General features: G+C 40.9%; 1 long non-coding RNA gene across 1 annotated transcript in view; it reads left to right on the top strand.

The window, feature by feature from the left end:
- Positions 1-6,639: 6,639 nt before the first annotated feature.
- LOC142602600 (uncharacterized) overlaps positions 6,640-8,217 on the top strand; it is a 32,168-nt gene continuing 30,590 nt past the window's right edge. Inside the window, exon 1 of the long non-coding RNA XR_012836345.1 lies at positions 6,640-7,126. This is a non-coding gene — a long non-coding RNA (uncharacterized LOC142602600). The remainder of the gene's footprint in view (positions 7,127-8,217) is intronic.

Genomic DNA, 8,217 nt, shown 5'->3' with positions numbered 1-8,217 from the left:
ACATCTTCATTTGGAAAGAGGACTGCTACATTCATAATTCATAAAAGCATTGGCATTTATTCCATTAAAGTAACACAGGAAGAGAAAACATTCTTATATCCAAAACCACTCTGTCCATCTTTTCTAAACTATTTATAGGTGAAGCTCTGTCCTTTCCTGCAGTATACAAATAACTATAGTAAGTACATTTATAGATATGGAAAATAATTACAATAATGAGCCTATTCTTAAGAAAAGCTGTACTTAATACCAGTTTTGGTATTCCATGGATTTGATGTCATTCTTTAGTGATTGAAGATGGACAGCATGTATGTGTCAGTGCCCATGCAGACTTCTGGTCCTGCTGCCAGTAGCCTCTATAGATTGTAACATCCTTGTATATCTGTAGGACTGGCAGAGCTTGTTACTAGCCAGTATTCTTGAATTTTTCTGTCTATGTCTTTCTCAAAGTGGTATGATTTTGTCTTGACTAGTTTTATTCCCATGCTCCTCCCTATAAACTACTGAAAGTGATGCAGATATAAAGAGACTACTCTGTATGCTAATCTTGCCCTTATGCTGCACACAACATCAAGATTTCTGAAGATCTTAAAAAGTGGGCTCAGGAAGTTTGCTGCTGCTCCCACGCTTTGCTAGTTTATGATGTTGAATCTGTAAACCACATTATTGCTCATGAAGAACTCCCAGCAGAAAAATGGCTTTGAACAGCAGATCTAATGGTCTCTTCTGAGAGAGATAATGCATGACTCATGTTAAAAAATAAATTATTTACTTGTAATGTAAGGGGCTACTTGCCTAATTCCACAGGAGTCACAAAATTCAACACGGTAACTGGATTCTGGTTCATGTGAACATTTTGGCTGTCACCAGCCTTGATGCAAAATAATTTTATCATTGAAAAAAAATTGGCACTTGTTCTCGTGTACATCTACGAAGCGCTAGCATAGCTGAAAATAATGAATTTCCTACTATTTATTGTAAAACCTACTATTCAGCATTGTGTATAGGATATATCTTATGTTTTATACTGCATATATTAAATAGTTCCATCGTACAGAATCTAGAAATGGCTATCTGGACAGCATTCATTTTCTCTAAGTTCTGGGATGTATTTGAATCCATTAGAAGGGAAAGGGATGTTCTCCCAATGGGTACCACTTGGAAGCAAGCAGCATCCAGAATAGCACCTGTATATGCATTCTTTCTTCACCTCCAGTGTTGATTGCATTATAATGTTAAACAGCAATTTCACGGACTTCTTCTAGACCCTTTCTCTTTCTGCAAATGTTCAGCTCAGATTGTTGTTCTCTGGTAATGAAAATCCCTGGCACAAGAGAAAAAAGAGCCCAGGATCTGCACTGGTAAATAGTTCTGTAACTTGCAGCAGTCAACCTCCCTCTCTTTTCATGTTCTGCTGATTGCCAGAATCTTTCTTCTTAGAGTGAAAAGGTGCTTCCAGAGTACCTTATAAATAAATGGAAGAACATTGCTAATCTGCTTGAGGTAAGCAATATGCAACTTGTTTTTCAATATTTGAATAATTGATATTTTGAAGAGCTCTCTGGCTAGTACTTTGAGAGGACGAATGTGCATGTTCAGAGCATTACCTATCTAATCTGATTTCTTTTTTTATTTATTCATAGACATATAAAATCAAAAATGGTCATTTTGAGAGGCAAGTAGAAACAGGTGTTAATACAAGAATAAATAATGCTTTAGCTTATTTAGAGAAGTTATACTATGAAGGATAAAATTTGTACTGTTGTTGATTTCAACCAAAGGCTGCTATAATTCTCTATACTTGCTATGAAAATCACAAGGAATTACTTTGCAGCATGATAACAGCATGAAACCAAAGACATATTATGTAGATGCTTGATCCAAAAAACAGGCATATGCTTAAAGAGTACTTACATGTGTAACATGCAACATGTGTACATAGGATTTTAGTGACGCTGCTGTGGAAATATGAATTGGCCCACTGGTAGCATGTTCTCCATTGGTTTTACGGATTGTATCTAAAACAGGAAAATCGCCTGGAAAATAGATGCCTACCATGTCAAAGGAATCCAAAGTGCTTTGTAGGTTATGTATTTAAAACATACACATACAGGAGTGACTTTACCATGGCAACGTGGCCATAGGTGAAAGTCGAATAGAGCAACATAGCGCAAGAAAGTAATACTACATTCAGCTGCAACTGCAAGATAAGTTTTCAAGGTAACAGTAATGTGAAATCAGAATTCACACTGAAATCTGTTCAGGTTTGTCCCCCGGCTTTAGAGGAAAGTGCCCAGAAAAACCCTTTCAGTGACTGCCCATGCTGAGCTGCTTACCATCTGCATTCAGCCCCAAAACACTCATTTCTACCTGCAGCTCCTGGCCAAGACCTGTTCTATGGCAAACAAATTCTCAGGAGTAAAAAAATTTTTTCATCAGGGAACAGAGTAAGATACTTTATCACTATGAGCCTTTATATAGGTTCATTTCCCAACATGGGGAAACTACAATAATCCCTGCTTAAAGAAGCTGAGGAGAACCTAAGTTCTTTTAAGTTCCTCATAGTATCTGCTGGATTTTGAGAAGGGGACGGATATGGAGGGGAGAGACTAGTTGTCTTTCCAAGGGAGAGGGCTGTGTACTAATTTTCTTTATTCCGATGTCGTCTGTTAGTCACAGAAGGAGACTCGCTAAAGCCAAAGTTGAATAGCCTGTAAGACATTGTCTTCAGCTCTTGCAGTTCTCAGCTCTCTCAGTAGCACAACAGCAGGTGGGGCCAAGAATTTCCGAAGATGTAGCATTGCAGCTAGCACCGTGTGGAGGAACTTGCTCAGCATGCCAACGGAGGGGAACACCAGGCAGCCCCCCTGCAGAGCAGCAGTGAGGAAACCAGTTGAGTACAAGTGCTGTAGCTGCCTTGGTGCAGCACTGGTCAAGCGATTAGCAGCTCTGTGCAGTGAGTGTGGAAACTGGCAGCAGATAGGCAGCGGCTGTGGGGTTTGAGCTGAGGTACCAACTCGGTTCATTGCGAGCCAGGCTACCTTTACATCATGCTTCATTGTATACAATATGTTTGCCAATGGGGTATATACAAAATACTATTTCAAAGTATATTGTACCTTTTACCATCAAATACATTTTTAATATCACCCATCTTCTTAACTGCTGCCAAGCCATGCCTCTGGTTAAAATAGGTGACCAGCAGGTACGAATGTTTCTTAAATGTCCTAACATTTTACTACTAGGAAGCTTAGACTTAGTTCCAGCTACTGTTAGTGTTGAATTACTAAAGAATTTGACCGTGGAAAAAGTAGAAGGGCATCCTAGAGCCTTACCATAGAATTACAGAGAGAAAAAAGGGTGTACTAGCTATGGCAGAAGTTAGGAGGTTTCTTGGTGTGGCCATCAGGCTGAGGCTGTGAAACCCAGGGCAAGACTGAGTCTGTGGATTCACAGGTTTCTTGTTGCTGAATACTTTGGGAGCATAGGGCTTGGGAAAGGAAAGGCAGTGTTGTGAAGCAGCTATTTGTCTGGTCTGCTTTTATTTGCCCACAAGCAACCGCTGGAATAAGAATATTTATTTGGGAGGGGTAGTGGTGGAAAATAATGGGGTAAGGAGTGCACAGTTGTGAATATAAATAAAACATTTCTGTGAGGAGGTAAGCACTAGATAGTGCTTCACACTATTAATAGCTTCTGAGAAAAGATACCATGTCCCAAGAGCAAGAGCATAGTGGGTTGTAGCCTGCTGCTAAGAGAACTTATCTACATGTGGTCCCCACAGAGGCTGGCAATTGTTTCCATTTACTCTGTGAGTCAAACGTGTGGTTTTTTTCCACTTCAGTACAGGGTCAATTATACACATCTCTAAAAGCCTACAGGTACAAGCACCTCTAATGCAACAGACCACAAGGCACACATACATTTCTAATTTGAGGAGCTGAAGCTGAACTGAATCTGTATCTCTTCATGCATCAGTAATATTTAGAAAAGGAGAAGAAATCCAGCTTTCGTGAGTGATGACCTGTGAAGGTTGCATTAAGAATGCTCAAAGCATCAGAGATCCCTTCCAAGCAGCACTTTAGATGATCCAGTTATGCTTCTACAAAATTCACAAAGAGAGGTGGCAAGAAGATTTCCCCTGACTTCCATGAATATGCCAGCAACGCCCAGATGCCGAAATGATTCTGGGTAAGAATGGGGAGCAGTGACACAATGCACAGCTGATTGCTATCAGAGCAGTGTGGATGTATGCAAGGCCCAGGTTCCAGACTGGGACACGGGGAAAACAGAGGCCTCTGTTCTGAGGAATGGGAGGAAAAGTTCCTCTGTGGCTCTCCAGAACCGATGGATCAAGGCTTGTTGAGCTTTCACCCACACCCAGTGTTTTGGTCAAGGGTGGAATGCATCTGGAGAGTTTGTGCTTTGCAGTCAAAGAAAAATTACTTTTTGACAATTTCCCAAAAGCCCCAGGAATTTTTTTTTTTTTTTTCCTAAATTTAGTAGTAAAACCCAATACTGGAAGGCCATAAAGCAAAGCTCCTCCCTTAGGACTGAGACACCTTCAGTGGCATGGAAAGACTGCGAATGTGACAGCAGCAAAGGAAGAGGGTTCTGTGATTGGAAAATGTCTTATTAAATGGAAAAAGCTACAGAAGATTTAAAAAATAACTCACTGGATTGTACATCAAAGTAGAAGCCAAGGAAAGCAGAATTAAAAAAAAAAAAAAAAAAAAAAGCTTGTTAATGGTTTTATAGATGTTCTCTATGTTCATTACTATCTGGCCCTTTTCCTGTATAAAGACAATAGTTGAGCCCTAAGCTGTTAGCATAGAATTTACTGCTGTTAATGATCAGTCCAGAGCAGCCACTCCCTGGGTTCAGATGTGTCCAAGTCAGGGTTTTGAACTGTAAATAATACCTTTACAGTGGTTAGGCAAAAAACTAAGCTTAAATGCAGGAGACAGCTGCTGTAGATCAGCTGTGATAGCTGTGGAGGAGGTACAGAGAGTTATCTTAAGGTTTGGAAACTCCATCTGTTTGCAGTCTGTCATCAGTCCTGACCTTTAGGAGCTTGGTGTTAGTTAAATAGAGCGACTCCATACCCAGGCAGGATGAGACACCAAGCAGCACTTTGCAGCTCTAGCTTTCTTATGTGGTAAAGATTTCTAAGAACATCCTTAATGTCCAGGATCTATTATTTTCAACAGGTGGTGCAGCTGCAGCTGGACTTTTCTGACAGCATTTATGTAGAAACGCTAAGAGCAATTGATCTGATACTCTGCTACCCTGCTTGCAATAAGCAGAAAAGCGAGCAAAGCAGTTATTCATATTCAGGAGCTGTTGGTAGGAATGTGCTGGACCTCCATGTTTTAAGCTCATTCTATATGATACATGTCACAAGTATTTGTTTAATTTGCAGAAGGATTTTTCTCACCATCTTTTGTTATCAACTCAATTCAAGCAGCCGATGGGCTTATGAAGCCATGAGCATTTGCCATTAATTTTACCAGCAACAGTGACTATTCTGTCTGCTCTCCGCACCAGAGGTCCCATCTGAGAAGCCAGCTGTGTTTTGTTACCAGTTTCCATCCTTTCAGATTGGATCAAATCAGGTGCTCACTTATCAGATCTTCTTGCAGAAGATTTCCCTCTGTTTGTCATTAAAATGTCTTTGTGCTTTTAATAGCAATAGCTCTGCTTGAAATTACAGTGGTTAATTTCTTTGCAGCTGGCTGTCCTGGTGCCGGTTGTGTCAGCAGGATGGAAATTGCTGCTAAACCGGCAGTCACAGGTAGGTCCAGTTGCCAAGGTCTGAATGCAAAGCTGTCTTAGTCCTCAACTGCTCCTTCCTTATTAGCACACCGCCAAAGCATGGGGCATCCTCCCTAGGCAGCCCCTACTCTGGAAAGTTCCTGTCCCACCCGTGTGAGGTGGCACGAACCCACGGGGGTTCCGGGGCAGCGGCAGCATCCCCCACCCAGCCTCTGCTCTGGTGCCCAGGGGAGAGTTAGTCAATTTGCCCACCACTGCCTTGGGCTATTTCTGTCTCTTAAATGGTGACACCTGTAAGATAAATAGTGCCCTGCAGTGCCTAGGGTAGTGAGACTCTGACACTGCAGAGACAGGAGCTATTTTAGGCATGTGAGTAGATCTGTTCCACAAGTGCCCTGGTTAGCCACACTTGGTTAGGAATGCATTATTTTCTTTTTATCCTGGCAAACAGATAATAAGTAAATAGATCAGTTTCTCCTTTCATTCTCTTTCCTGCTATCATTATTCACAGTGTTTTTCCCTTGGTTCTAGCTTCATATCACAGGCTTACAATCAATGGTCCAGTTCCTTTGTACTACTCTTACATTAAGGTTTACATACTGTGAGGATGGATTCTCTGCATTGGTAGTGCATTTCTGAGTCATTTCATGATGTTTGTTTTGCCCGTGAAATCCCCTTCTCCATAATCGAGTGCTTTTTCTTCTTTTTGCCTCTCTGCCTGTGTGGAGACCTGCTTCAGTTGTTAACAACCTTTCTTGATATTATGCCTGAGAACAACTGTAATTTTTCTTTTTAGCTTAAACATTAAATTTAAACCTTCATTCTTCTGTCTTCTACCAAACTTTATCTAAGGTCAACTAACACTCTCACTAAATCCTGCTGAAGGGTGCCAGTGCCCCTTCTACCCCAGTGTGACTCCCAAGGAAATTCAAACTGGGGTCCACTTCTCTGCTGCCTTTGCCAACATGTCAGGATCAGGGAGATTCCAGGTGGCAATAATTTGGTCAAGGCCCTTTTGGAGGAGAACCTAAGTCTAAGCTTTCTCAGTTTAAGTCTGGACTTGCTCCACAAACACCACGTGCGTGTAAAGTGGATTAGATCTCAAGATCCTTTTTTTTTTCTTTTTTTTTTTTTTTGTTTGAAACTCATTTTTCTTATTGCAAACAAGAGTTTTAAAAATAGCGTTGATGTGTATTTTCCTCTTGTGATTAATGCTATTGTGCATTACTTGCCACAGGTTGCAGGTTTGCAAAAAAAACAGACCATACTCAAGAAGTTTTGGGGGTCTCCCCAGTGGCATCCAGACCTAAGCTGAAGTAACGCAGCTGCAGGATTTCCTTGGGATCTCCAGGTAAGTCTTTGCTCCCTTTCCAGTGTGGACCTGCTCCTGAGACGAAACAAGGCAGCGAGAGTAGTTCCTCTGTCCCACTGCGGCAATTGCAGCAGTGCAGGAATTCGTGCTGTCCTCAGGGGACACCTAGTTTGGGTCAATGTCACCTTTGACTTTGTTTCAACATGAAAACAACATTTTTAGTAGAAGCAGGTTGACTGTAAACATAGTGAGAATGGACCAGAGCTCATCGCTGCTGTTTATTAATCTTTCAGTTAGCTAATTAAAGCAGCAGAACATGCTCTTGCTTTCTGCATTGCTTCCTAGTATAGATAAAGTATTAATTTCAACCTTAGCTGCAGGAGGGCATTGGCAAGAGATGTTTGGATCTGAGTAGGTTTCCGGCTTTGTTTTAGTCTGTTTCTGAACATCTGCTGGGGTGGGTGGCTGCTTCAGGGGGGAGTGAAAATTAACTTTATTGATTGAGTAATTTCCTTTATGAAGGATCTGAAGGGGATGGCTGCCTGCAGAAATAATATTTGTTAAATGGCCATATTTGGAAAATGAGTCAGTGAGAAAATAGCATGCAAATCCCCCAGCTTATCTCCAGCAGGGAAAGAACAGAGACGTGCTAAGAAAGGGGGAGAGATGCTGGCTTGGAGATGCCAAGCTAAAATGACCCTAGCAGGAATATAGTTTAATTTTGAACTGGAAAATGTTGTAACCGGTCATTTCAAATCCTAAAACTTTTTTCTAAAGAAAAAATTTGCACTGAAATAATTGTCTACCTGCGAAATATGTTTAAGTTCACAAGTGTCCATTAATGCAGCATATGTAAGATTTTGCAGCTATATCCTTTATCTACCTTCACTTACTTTTTCCAGGAAAAAAAAAAGACTTAAAGGAGAACACAATGATGCATTTAAGGTATGAAGAATAAAAGAAAGGGAAAAGAAACACCTTTGTGTTGTATGAACTACATGGGCATAATACATAAGGCTGGCGAGGCCCCAAAAAAATTAAAATACAATATCTCACAGACAAATCCTTGGGTTTCAGACAGCTAGGCAGTAGCCCATCTAATTAGCTACAGTTACTGTCTTTTTAGCAGC

This window comes from Balearica regulorum, chromosome 7, assembly GCF_011004875.1.
Source record: "Balearica regulorum gibbericeps isolate bBalReg1 chromosome 7, bBalReg1.pri, whole genome shotgun sequence".
Lineage (NCBI taxonomy): Eukaryota > Metazoa > Chordata > Aves > Gruiformes > Gruidae > Balearica > Balearica regulorum.
Note: the sequence above shows the minus strand (reverse complement) of the source record. Positions and strands in the feature narration are given on the sequence as shown.